Source organism: Ovis aries, chromosome 6 (genome assembly GCF_016772045.2).
Source record: "Ovis aries strain OAR_USU_Benz2616 breed Rambouillet chromosome 6, ARS-UI_Ramb_v3.0, whole genome shotgun sequence".
Classification (NCBI taxonomy): domain Eukaryota; kingdom Metazoa; phylum Chordata; class Mammalia; order Artiodactyla; family Bovidae; genus Ovis; species Ovis aries.
In genome coordinates this window covers 17,675,341-17,687,890 of record NC_056059.1, presented here as the reverse complement: position 1 = coordinate 17,687,890, position 12,550 = coordinate 17,675,341, and the positions used below count along the sequence as shown (strand labels likewise).

The following is a 12,550-nucleotide window of genomic DNA, read 5'->3' as shown; positions in this document are numbered from 1 at the left end:
AGAAATTTTCATAAAAATTGTACAATTTATGATCCTTACTGTATTTTTTAATGCTTCTTTCTGATTACAGCTTAAATTACATTTTAATAGGCTTTGTTTCAAGGTAACTTTCTAGTGTTCTTATCCATGGGTTACAATAGACTAGAAGCTTGTGTGTTTAATCTGTCAGTGAGACATTCTGTAGGAAGTTTCTGTTATTAGTAATTGGGAGACATTTAGTCACAGGAATTCTTTTCTTAGGATTTGTCAGAGGAGGTGTAGAAAATAAGGAAATGAACTCTGGCTATGAGATGGAGCTGCAGAATCTTATCTTCTACTTCTGTTTCCTTTCCTGACCACTCTTCACTCACTGCATGGATAAACCAGCAGAAATCATTCTGTTTCTCTTGTCTCTTTCCAAGTTCTTCTAGTGGGTTTTGAGGGTGTACTTCAGGGCTTGGGTTCATCAAATCACCTGCCCTTCCTGCAAAGATTGTGGAAATGAAAAGCCGATTTAATATGCAAAGAAAGGAAAATGAAAGCCAAGGCCCTTTGTGAAAGCCTTGATTAAATAGATCATCGTAATTAAAGGATTTTACATGTTACTTGTGAATCTATCTATAATGAATAATACAGCCAGATATAGATATAATATAAATCATATAAATACATGCTAAATGAAATATTTTTGTTTATTTACATATGATAACTAACCATTTCTGCTAAATACAATATCTGATTGTTTCATATGCTGACTCAGTTGTGGTTGTATTTACTATTGCTCGGGGCTTCCCAGGTGGCTTGGGCTTCCCTTGTGGCTCAGTTGGTAAAGAATCCACCTGCAATGTGGGAGACCTGCGTTTGATCCCTGGGTTGGGAAGATCCCCTGGAGAAGGGAAAGGCTACCACTCCAGTATTCTGGCCTGGAGAATCCCCTGGACTGTGTAGTCCATGGGGTCGCAAAGAGTCGGACATGACTGAGCGACTTTCACTCACTCGCTCCCATTTGGCTCAGATGGTAAAGAATCTGCCTGCAATGCAGGAGACCCAGGTTCAATCCCTGGGTTGGGAAGATCCCCTGGAGAAGAGCATGGCAACACCCTCCAGTATTCTTGCCTAGAGCATTCCGTGGACAGAGGAGCCTGGGAGGCTACAGTCAGTGGGGTTGCAAAGAGTCAAGCACGACTGAGCAACTAACACTTTCACTTATCTTTCTTTGCTATTGCTCAGATAGAAATGTTTCAGTAAACGTAGTCCCCGTACTTTCAAAGTTATGTTACTGTTTAACAGTGTCAACTCCCCCTTCACCCCCCCATCCCTACCACACTTTCTTGGTTTTCTGTCCAACTCCTTGGAGCTCTCCTGGTTTTGCTGAAAAGGACTGATGCTCACTCACCTCCAGTGCCCCTCTGCACTCCCCAAGCTGTAAGTGCCATTTTATGGGACATACTCTGGGCCCCTAGAAGCCATTTGAGTCAGCTCTGATATCTATACTTGTCTGTATTGTCTTTCTCTTCTCAGGGTTCCTTGTAAAAACTCTGACTCATTTTCTTGTATCTTTCTTTCCAAACTCTTCTCTCTCTTTTTCTAACTACCTCCTGGAGGGATAGCTTGGGTATATTAGAACAAAATTTCTCGTGTTATGGTATTTCTAAGAGAAATACAAAATAGAACTGTGTATTCTGTTCCGGATTTTTGTTTAAGGGAAACGGGCAGTTGGCTAAAGGTTAAGGGTCACTGCAAAACCAATGGTATGTAGATAATCACTCAGATATGGTCTTGATCATACCAACAGCCACCTACGTTTTGTGGTAGAGGATTCAAGCTCCATACAGGGGACATTTAGTAGAACAGGCAACAGAAGACACATTTGTTGATGAGACTTTGCAACTTTCCAACTTTTACCTCTGAACAGCCTTGTTTTCCTTAGCAGACCATGTCTGTTGGCAGTTATTCTGAATATCCAAGTATTTACTAATATTTCCTAAAATAATATTTAAATGCTGTGATGTATAAACCAAATTTCTTTTATTTTCTTCAAGTGAGTTTTTTTAATATGCAAACTTTCTGGTGAAAATGAAAGAAATAAACATTTTGTGACAGTCTCTTCTTTTCCTTAATTTATTAGGATAAGTAAAAATTCAGTAGATAAATATTTCAGAGATCTATTTCAAATCCCAATTCTAACATTCACTGGCATTCCTCAGACTTGTTAAACGTGGCATTGTTAGACTCAGGATTTCCATCTTTTAAGTTACTCTTGCTGCCTTTTTCTCCATGGGCGCCATTCTTTGTGTTGGAGTTATTGGCAGAAACCAAAGCCAAGGTTGGAAACATTGGTCAAATAAGTGCTTTTGAGCAAGAAATAATTTATTGAAATACAACATAGTAGTTTAAGTTCTGGAAGCCAAGTGTAGTGACCTTAATGGCTTTGGAGAAAGTATTCCTTTTTATAGCCTCATACCATTTGAAAGCAGTGGCTTATTCGGCCAGTCATGCAAAAGAACCTTTTTGTGGTTGGCATAAGAGAATGAGAAACGGAGGCTTTATACAGGCTTCTCTTGGCTCTTCCATGCCTGCTTTCCTCTCCTACTTTTTCCTTCCCTTATATGAAACTGTGCTCTGCCTTGAGGACGCCAGATGGGCTGCAGCACAGGACTTGAGGAGCTGTCTGGCCTTCCTGCTCTCCTTGCCCTCTGCTAAAGCCTGGCGAACACCACACCCCAAATGCAGCAAGCAAATGGGACTAACCTGCTGAGGGTGCAGACTCTAGAACCTCCCTTTTCCTTCACTTTTTAGTGTTTTAATTCTTGCTAACAGAAAGTGTTCCCCTTCGTCTCTGAGGCTGTTTTAAGCTATTTCTTGTTTTGTTGACACAGTGCACTAAGCAGAAATATAGTAACAAGGAACCCATTGTATTTTAATGCATATTAAAATGTCTGATTCTAGACTTTAGACCTCTACAAGGAGATTGTGTTCAAGTGTACCTAGGTGCCGTTCCTTCAGCAGCCCTGGGGATTGAGTAAGCTTCCTGTTCTTAGGTATTTGCCTCTGTTTACAACTATAAAATGTGCTAACCACAGCCCCAGGTTAAACGTTTGTCCTGAAGTCTCCCCTTTGCCTCCACCCTAGAGCAGGATTATTTAACTCCTTCCTATAGATTCTTGCTTAAAGATAACTTCACTTAAATCTCTGAGTGCTAAGACTTTCTTCTAATGTATTCATAAACATCAAGCAAAGTTCCAAGATGTCAGTTTTTTTAATACTCATTTAAATAGCCTGTTAATTATTTTATGCAAACTTTTTGAAATTGTATAAAACAGACACCAAGTTTGGTCACGACATGGTAAAGGAAGAAATCAAAAGGTATATTTTAAAATAATCTGAAAGGCATGTGGTAAAGGAGCTTTATTAAAGGAAAAAGTTATGAAATTATTTTGAAGAAACTGTTCTTTTTTTCTTCTCACAATTTTCCTAGTGTACGAGACTACGCTTCCAAATCTAGAAAGTTTGTTGTTGTTGATGTTGACAAAGAAATTGCTGTTGACTTTGTGATCTATTTATTCATTTAGAATGAGATCTCTAGTATGGCTTAGAAAATATATGTTTTAGACTGTATAAGGTTAAGCTGTTAGACCCAGCTTCTGCTTTGCTCCTAGACCAGCCAGGGTTAGAAGAAAATGTAAGTTCCACTCTCTTTTGAAAATATTAAATGGAATTTTTTTTAATGAGTTTTAGAAACCTCACACTAGAGTAGGTAATCTGTGCAGACTCCTACTACAGAGTAATAATTATTAAAACCTACGGGAATCAGTTTCTAGGTGTGTAAATCTTTGGGGTATATACGGAAGCTAGAGATGAAGCAGCAGATAATTACCACTGTTGTTCAGTTAGGCTGTTAGCGTTAACCTTTCTGATACAGCCCCCAGGGTGTTTCTCCTAAGCCCGAGCCTTCGACTTTTGTTTGACCATTAAACAGGGAACAGGTGGTACCAGTTAGCGTGGAATAATTCTCTGGCCAAACACCTCTTGGACAGGGTTGCTCAGAAATTAATAGAATCACGGTTCAGGTTGTTAAAGGTACAAATGTCTGTTTAAATTATCAGGAAGGTGTTTTGCTTGCCTGCTGCAGTAGATGTAAGCATTTTACCACAAATACCAGCTTTCGGCCCTCTTTACTTATTCTCCAGGGTCCTGGGTTTATCATGCGGGCTGTAAATACATAAAGGGGTGGGAAGCAGAAGTTTCCTGCCTGGTTCTTTCTTCTAAACCCTGCAGACACACAGGCAAAGGAGGGAGAACCCACCTGGAAAGCCCACTGACCCTCACCCTCCAGAAATTCTCTGAACTCCCAGATGTATCAGGAATGGAGGTGGGGAAAGGGGCTTGGGGCAGACATCATCCAGTATTTGGGAAAAACATGTGTTCCCCCACTCCACCCCTTAACTCTGAGAACCTCTGATTTAGAGTATATCCCCAAGAAACGTAGAGGATTATTTGAAACATTCCCTAGCTTTGGACCTTGTTTTATAGCCGTCTTCTATCTTCAGGGTCTTATCTGTCTGTCTGATTACTTATCCAGTCTGTCCATCTACTTGCTCATTCCTTTATTTACGCTTTTGTTCATTCATTTTCCTTGTTATCACATGTTCTACAATGTACCGGGGATTGTTAAAACTGTCTTTCCCTGGGACTCCACCTCTATGATTCCTCTCCTGGAATTGGATCTAATCTTTGGAATTCTCCGGCCATAAATAAAAAGATGGACAAGAAATAGAAGACGAGATTGAAAACATCCTATGGAACACTTTGCACAGCAGATTTTAGTGAAGGTACTTTATTCTATCAAACTGAATGACATCAGAAACAGTTACTGCTGGCCGAGTGCTGCTCTGCCCTGTGGACAGACCCCAGATGATCACTTCTTGTGAAATACTCTGAGTCCAAATTTATTGTTTTCAAATTTGCACAGCTAATATTTGCTCTGTGTCAATAAATATTCATTTCAACAAGTATTAAACTACCTCGCTAGTTAAAGGGACCAATTTTTTTTAAATAGTGAGAGAGAAAACAGACCCTCACTTTTCCCCCTGGAGATCCAACTCGTAGTAAAGTTTGATGAATTCTGTTAGAAAACCCATCTGTTTTTTGTCACTTCATCTTATTTACTTACCAGTTTATTTTTGGAGCACAGTTTGCACAAATTTTGTTAAACAGTTTGCATTTTATTGGCTGGTTCTTGATCCTGTCTATAGAAAACTTTAAATTGTATGTTATTTCAGTCACTGCTGAGGAAGTGCTCAGCTGGTAAATAACAACACTTTAAAGGGTTAAGTGAGCCTGGAATATATAATAACAGAACAGAACATAGTCTTTGGTTTCTAATTCTTTAGAAATTATGTGTCTTGATGGGCTATGGGTTTTTTTTTTTTTTAAAGAGTAAAGCTTAATTGAGTTATGACTTTCATTCTATAAAATGTATGTGTTTTAAGCATATAATTGAATGATTTTTAGTAAATTTACAGAATTGAGCAGCCACCATCATGATCTGATTTTAGAACATTTCCATTGCCCCAAAAGGAAAATGGCAGCCTATTTGCAGTCTCTCTCCATTCCCACCAGCAACCACCACTGCTAGGCTGAGTCTTCCTCTTATAACAACTAGTTATAGAACTAAAGTTGTCTAGTGTATCTTAGTTCAGTTCAGTTCAGTTCAGTCCCTCAGTCGTGTCCGACTCTTTGCGACCCCATGAATCGCAGCACACCATGCCTCCCTGTCCATCACCATCTCCCGGAGTTCACTCAGACTCATGTCCATCGAGTCAGTGATGCCATCCAGCCATCTCATCCTCTCTCGTCCCCTTCTCCTCCTGCCCCCAATCCCTCCCAGCATCAGAGTCTTTTCCAATGAGTCAACTCTTCACATGAGCTGGCCAAAGTACTGGAGTTTCAGCTTCAGCATCATTCCTTCCAAAGAAATCCCAGGGTTGATCTCCTTCAGAATGGACTGGTTGAATCTCCTTGCAGTCCAAGGGACTCTCAAGAGTCTTCTCCAACACCACAGTTCAAAAGCATCAATTCTTCGGTGCTCAGCCTTCTTCACAGTCCAACTCTCACATCCATACATGACCACTGGAAAAACCATAGCCTTGACTAGATGGACCTTAGTTGGCAAAGTAATGTCTCTGCTTTTGAATATGCTATCTAGGTTGGTCAAACTTTTCTTCCAAGGAGTAAGCATCTTTTAATTTCATGGCTGCAATCACTATATGTAGTGATTTTGGAGCCCCCAAAATAAAGTCTGACACTGTTTCCACTGTTTCCCCATCTATTTCCCATGAAGTGATGGGACCGGATGCCATGATCTTCGTTTTCTGAATGTTGAGCTTTAAGCCAACTTTTTCACTCTCCTCTTTCACTTTCATCAAGAGGCTTTTTAGTTCCTCTTCACTTTCTGCCATAAGGGTGGTGTCATCTGCATTTTAGTGTGGGATAGCAAATTAGTACCAGAAATCAAAATGTTTGTTCTCTACCCAAGCATCACTCTCCCCAAGTTCAGAATTACAGTCATCATAGTAGCTGCTTTTTTAATTCTTCTTTTTAATTAAGTCTTTTTTCCCAGTTCATTCTCAGAATAGTGTCACAAAGCTACCTTCTAGGCCTGCCTGTTTCCCTGATTTAAATCTGTACTCTTATACAGATGTGGGACCTATAAGGGTCTGGATGCCTTTCCATGTAACTTTTGTTGGGAAAGTATTTCACAAATATACATGATCATTTTTTTTTAATTAAATAGTGGGTCTTCTTTTCAGTTTTCAAGAACTTGTTAGTAAAAATATTTAGCAAATTTTATGGGCATTTTTGAAATAGGATGCCATGACTCATAAGGCACCCTTGTTCTGTAATCATACTAACTAATCCCTATCCATTTTAGGCAGGAGGATTTTTACAAGTAAATTAAGCTCTAAGAATGTTAGTAAGGAAAAGCTAAGATGTCTTGGTTTCTGAAAAAACTTTTATAGGTGTAAAATTTCTTAGCTCAGCTGGGATCCTGTTAACATAGCAATATATCTATAATATAAATTTAATATAGTGGTGTGTTTGCTACGGTAATTATGATTAAAAGGGAAATATGGATAACAGGGAAATACTTCACATGCTCCTCCCCTCTCCCCTCAAGAGGGGTGATTTATATATTAAATTTTTTTTCTAAGTTTATATTAATTTTTTCAAAATTATAGAGATTTAAAAATGCCATATTATCTGGAGACTTTCCAATGTGTTTATGCCTCTCTCCTTTTTTAAAAAAAAAAACCTTGTAATTGATTGTCTCGATCTTTTTCACTGACTATATTGTTGACCTCTGTGACAGAACAGGGACTCCTGAGATCGAATTCTTGGTTCAGATCTGAGCTCTGCCACTTCCTCCCTGTCTGACCTTGAGCATTTCACATGGTCTCAATTTCTTTTTTTTTTAAATATTTCCTGGGATTTCCCTGGTGGTCCCGCGGTTGAGAAAACCGCCTTGCAATGCAGGGTAGGTTTGGTAGGTTCGATCTCTGGTCGGGGAACTAAGATCCCACGTGCCCCAGAGCAGCTAAGCTGCATGCTCCCTGTGCATGCTGGAGCCCACGTGCCACAACCCCTGAGGCTGCTTGCCATCACTAGAGAGTCCGTGTGCCACGCTGAAAGATCCCGAGTCACGCAAGGGAGAGCCGTGTGCCGCAACTAAGACCCAACACAGCCAAATAAATAAATGTTTAAAAATATTTCCTAATGTTGTTCTAAGGATTAATTATATAATGCCCAAAGCACAGTGCCTGACACATATTTGGAAACTATTATATTGTGTTTGTTTTATTCTACAGCTTGACTTTTTCATGGCTTTATGGTGACAATTGGGGTTTTTTTTTTTCTTTTTAAAATTTTATCTATTGATTGATTGATTTCCATGCCAGGTCTTGGTTGCTGCACAGGCTACTCTCTAATTGTTGTGTTCAGGCTTCTCACTGTGGTGGCTTCTCTGGTGGAGTACAGGCTCTAGGGTGCACAGGCTTCAGTAGTTGCCCATGTGAGCTCAGTAGTTGCAGCTCCCAGGCTCCAGAGTACAAGCTCAGTAACTGTGGGGCAGGGCGTTAGTTGCTCTGCAGCATGTGGGATCTTCCAGGATCAGGGATTGAATCTGTGTCTCCTATATTGGAAGGCAGCCTCTTTACACTGAACCACCAGGGAAGCCCCCTGGGTTTTCTTTTTTAAGGGCTGGTAAAGCTTTAGTAGTCTGTTAAGAAACTCATCAGCTCTTTTGTTTCCATTGATCATTCAACTCTGTTTCAAAACCTTGTTATTCTTAAGCCTTTAAGCAACATCTAAGTCTCTTTCATTCATAATTGTAATTTGAGGATGTTAGCAACACATTCTCTTTGGTCAGTGTTTAACCTCTATCTTCAACAGATTACATCTTTTTAAACATTGAAACCCACATATAGACTTCAATAAGTTTCCTTAACTTTTAAACTGTATTTACACACTTAATACATCTTATCTTTTTAACCACTCCAAATGTACAACCAGGTCAACATACAACTTTAACAAGCAATGTGCTTCTTAGCCTATTGACTGGAGCACATGTCTGTGCTTAGTCTCCTCTGTGGAATGCTGGCCGGGAGCCTCAGATCAGAACTGGGAGTGAGTCATGAGACTCACACTTGCACCTTTTCTTCAAGCCTTGAACCTCTGTCACATTGCTCCTTTTCCATCTTTGGTAGACCATGAAATTAAAAGACGCTCACTCCTTGGAAGAAAAGTTATGACCAACCTAGATAGCATATTGAAAAGCAGAGAGATTACTTTGCCAACAAAGGTCCGTCTAGTCAAGGCTTTGGTTTTTCCAGTGGTCATGTATGGATGTGAGAGTGGGACTGTGAAGAAGGCTGAGCGCTGAAGAATTGATGCTTTTGAAGTGTGGTGTTGGAGAAGACTCTTGAGAGTCCCTTGGACTGCAAGGAGATCCAACCAGTCCATCCTAAAGGAGATCAGTCCTGGATGTTCATTGGAATGACTGATGCTGAAGCTGAAATTCCAGTACTTTGGCCACCTCATGAGAAGAGTTGACTCATTGGAAAAGACTCTGATGCTGGGAGGGATTGGGGGCAGGAGGAGAAGGGGACGAGAGAGGATGAGATGGCTGGATGGCATCACTGACTCGATGGACGTGAGTCTGGGTGGTCTCCAGGAGTTGGTGATGGACAGGGTGGCCTGGCGTGCTGCGATTCATGGGGTCGCAAAGAGTCAGACATGACTGAGCGACTGAACTGAACTGAACCTCTGATAGGAATTACTGAGGCAAGAATACTGAAGTGGGTTGCCATGCTCTCCTCCAGGGGATCTTCCCATCCCAGGGATTGAACCCAGGTCTTCCACATTGTGGGCAGATTCTTTACCATCTGAGCCACCAGGGAAGCTCAATAATTCTGGAGTACGTAGTCTATCCCTTCTCCAGGGGATCTTCCTAACCTAGGAATCGAACTGGGGTCTCCTGTGTTATAGGCAGATTCAATACCATCTGAACTGCCAGGGAAGCCCTCTACACTTATCCAGATCTAAATCTGTACCTAATTCAATACTGCATCCTTCTTCTATAGAATTTATAGACTTGTCTCACAGTTTGGTAGTTACTGTATCCAAATACAGTATGTTAAGTATATTATGATGGCTGTAATTTATTTAACTCCCTATTGTTGGATATTAGAGTGTTTCCATTTTCTGCTTGTAGATGTATTGAAAGCATACTTGTGGAAATATTTTATGTACATCCTTATTTCCTTGGGATAAATTCCCGAAATAGAATAACTGGGTGCCATTGCCCCAATATTAGTTGTGTAATGCAATATCTACTGATACAAAGCTGCTGCTGCTCCCATTTTTACTCCTTGATGAAGCATAGAATCATTTTGTCAAATTACTATTGAAAAATACTACTGGGATTATTAAGAGAAAGTGATTAATGTATTTTAATATGGTAAGATCAAACCCTTTATGGTATAATAGAGGTAAAATAAAACATATAAGCAAAAGTATGTATTTTCTTATAATTTGACAGATCCTGAAGTTCCCTTAGGGATGAAAAGTATAGGATGTTTTTTCCCGCTAGATATTAGAACACATATTACACAGCTAAAATTGTGATTTTGGCATTGAAAGAGCATAGCTGTATATATATACTTTTGTTCCTACTGTTGAGTGCTTTCTACCCCCCCAAATCAAGTGGATACTGAATTTTATCAGTGCCTTTTAAACATCACTCAAGATGATCATATCTTTTTGGTTTACATTTATTTTTTTTTTTTTGGTTTACATTTCTTTGTATTTAGTAAAATACAAATTATAATCATTTCCTAATTCGCAAGCTTGTATTTCTGGAGTAAATCATACTTTGTTCTTAAAGAAAAAAAAAAAAAGCCCTAGCAAAGCGAGGTTACTGTACTAACAGTTTCTGAGTTTTGCACTTGCCTTCAAAAGCAAGATTAGTCTATAGGGATCTTAAACTTTTAAAATATTATCTAGACTAACTTGCAGTATTTTGCAATGGAAGAAGACTTGGAAAGCTTCTCATCTGCTTGTGCTCTGGCGGAGTATACCCTAAACAAATGACCTAATGGGGTTGCCAGCCTCAGAAGGAACCGCTGTGGTTCTTGTCACTTTCCAGATACTTGCTGGTAGGAAAGTCTCACCGTGGGAATGAGTATGTTGTAATGATCATCGTGATGATGAACACTGCGCGTCCCAAGATTGGCTGACACATGATGATGTGCTTTGTATGTTTAATCTTCTTAATGAAACCCCAAGGAAAACATCAATCCTGCCACTAATGACAATAAACAGGCTTTGTACTCACAGAGTGCTCTTCCTCCCAGGAGCACAAAGCTCTTTATGATTAATTATTTCAGTCATTCTCACACTTGTCCCAGTAGGTAGATAGCTGGATGCTTCCTCTTTAAAATTAAAAAAAAAAAAAAAAGGCAACTATTCTGTTCTACATTCTATGTTCCAGAATTAGGTAGCTACCTTTTAAGGACCATCTGTATCTACTAGAGTGGACCTGGGTTTCAAAATTACAAGCTTCTTTCCCCTACAAACATCAAACTCAGAGCAGTTGTGGAGTAGTGAAGTTGGATGGAATTTGGATGATAGTTTGGCCAGATGCTATGAGTGGTGTAGCCTGAAGTTGGCAAAAAGAAGCAAGTGATGGCTGACCTAGTGCTTCCGTACCTCCATTAGAAGTAGTTGTCCATGGTGTTGATGGTTTGTTTTGGAAAATACCTTACTGAGGCACCTCTTCGTTATACCTAGTCTTCCCACAACACTGAGCCAGGGCACTGCAGAGAGTCTCTCTGCAGAGAGAGGGGCCCTGGTCCTTTCTCACGCTGCTCTGATGCCTTAGTATCTGGAGGCTTTTCCCAGGGCCAGGAGAAAGGTGAGGGGTACTTGCTCTCAGCGGATCTCCATCTCTTAGTGATCCTCCTAGCCCTGCCAGGCTAACTTTCCTCTTGCTTTCACTTCTTCGGAAATGGACAGCGCCTTTCTGTGGACACGTCTTTGGGAACACAACTAGAGCTACATTCTGATCTAGCCATCCACCTCCTCCTCCTTCTTGCAATATGCCAGTCAGTCTTCAAAGCTTCATCACTTCAGTTCTGCCTCTTCAGTTAGACTTTGAGCTCTTTGGGTGGCATTCTGGTTGGCGTGTATTTTTTTTTTTAACTTCTTTTTATTTGCCCGTACGTATCCCTCAGTGTTGGGACATTTAGGTGCACAGTAAACATTTCTGGTTGATCTGTTTGCCATTCACAGCTGTCAACAAATACTGCCTGTCCATACCATCTGTGCCATTTTAACTTTCTTTCCTTGCAGTTTCGTTAAATAAAGGCTTGGCTGTCATCACTTTTTTTTCCTCCTCCCAATTTCCACCCCCTGAGGTCACTCTGAAAGGGAGGTCTTTAAAATGCAAAAGCTTGTGCTTAAGTTGTGCAGTGTCCTCTGCGAGGGGACTAATTACGAGGTTTGGAAGCCTCTTCAGGTGGCTGGGATCTACAGCAGGACGAAAATACTGCTTTCCTAAATTGAGAACAGCTGGAGCTGTATTGCTGGCCCATATAAAAGAGGTGGTGCTGTGGTGCTCTGTGCTGTGGAGAGGCGTCTCTGCTCTTTGGGGCCTGTGGAGCTTCAAGCAGAGAGCACCTCTCGTCCCTGGTGTCCTGGTGGGTAAGTCCTCTGAGCTGGTCCTCTGGGTGCCCGCTTCTATTGTCGGACAGAAATTATGATGGCTGCATGGAAATGTTCTCAGTTACTAATTCACCATGTTGGTTGTAGTAAATTATTTTCTTCTTGCAGAAACCAGTATAACTTGCTCCCTAAATGAGACATAGCTAGTAAGGCTTTGGTATCTTTTCACTGTGTTATTTTGTAGGCTGTCAGCGTTTCTTCTGTATGGTGTGAATCTCTGACTGTAAAAGGATAAACATAGTTAGTACCGTTTAAAATATCTTGAATGTGTTCGGAAAAGTAGTCACTT

At 40.4% G+C, this 12,550-nt stretch overlaps 1 protein-coding gene across 9 annotated transcripts in view; it reads left to right on the top strand.

The window, feature by feature from the left end:
* SGMS2 (sphingomyelin synthase 2) overlaps positions 1-12,550 on the top strand; it is a 95,621-nt gene that overhangs the window by 57,091 nt on the left and 25,980 nt on the right. The window contains exon 1 of one of the 9 annotated variants that reach the window (XM_060416813.1): positions 12,159-12,240. The exons of the other annotated variants lie outside the window; for them this stretch is intronic. The gene's annotated coding sequence lies outside the window, so the exon portion shown is untranslated. Of the gene's footprint in view, positions 1-12,158; positions 12,241-12,550 lie in introns of those variants that run through there. 9 annotated transcript variants of the gene reach the window in all.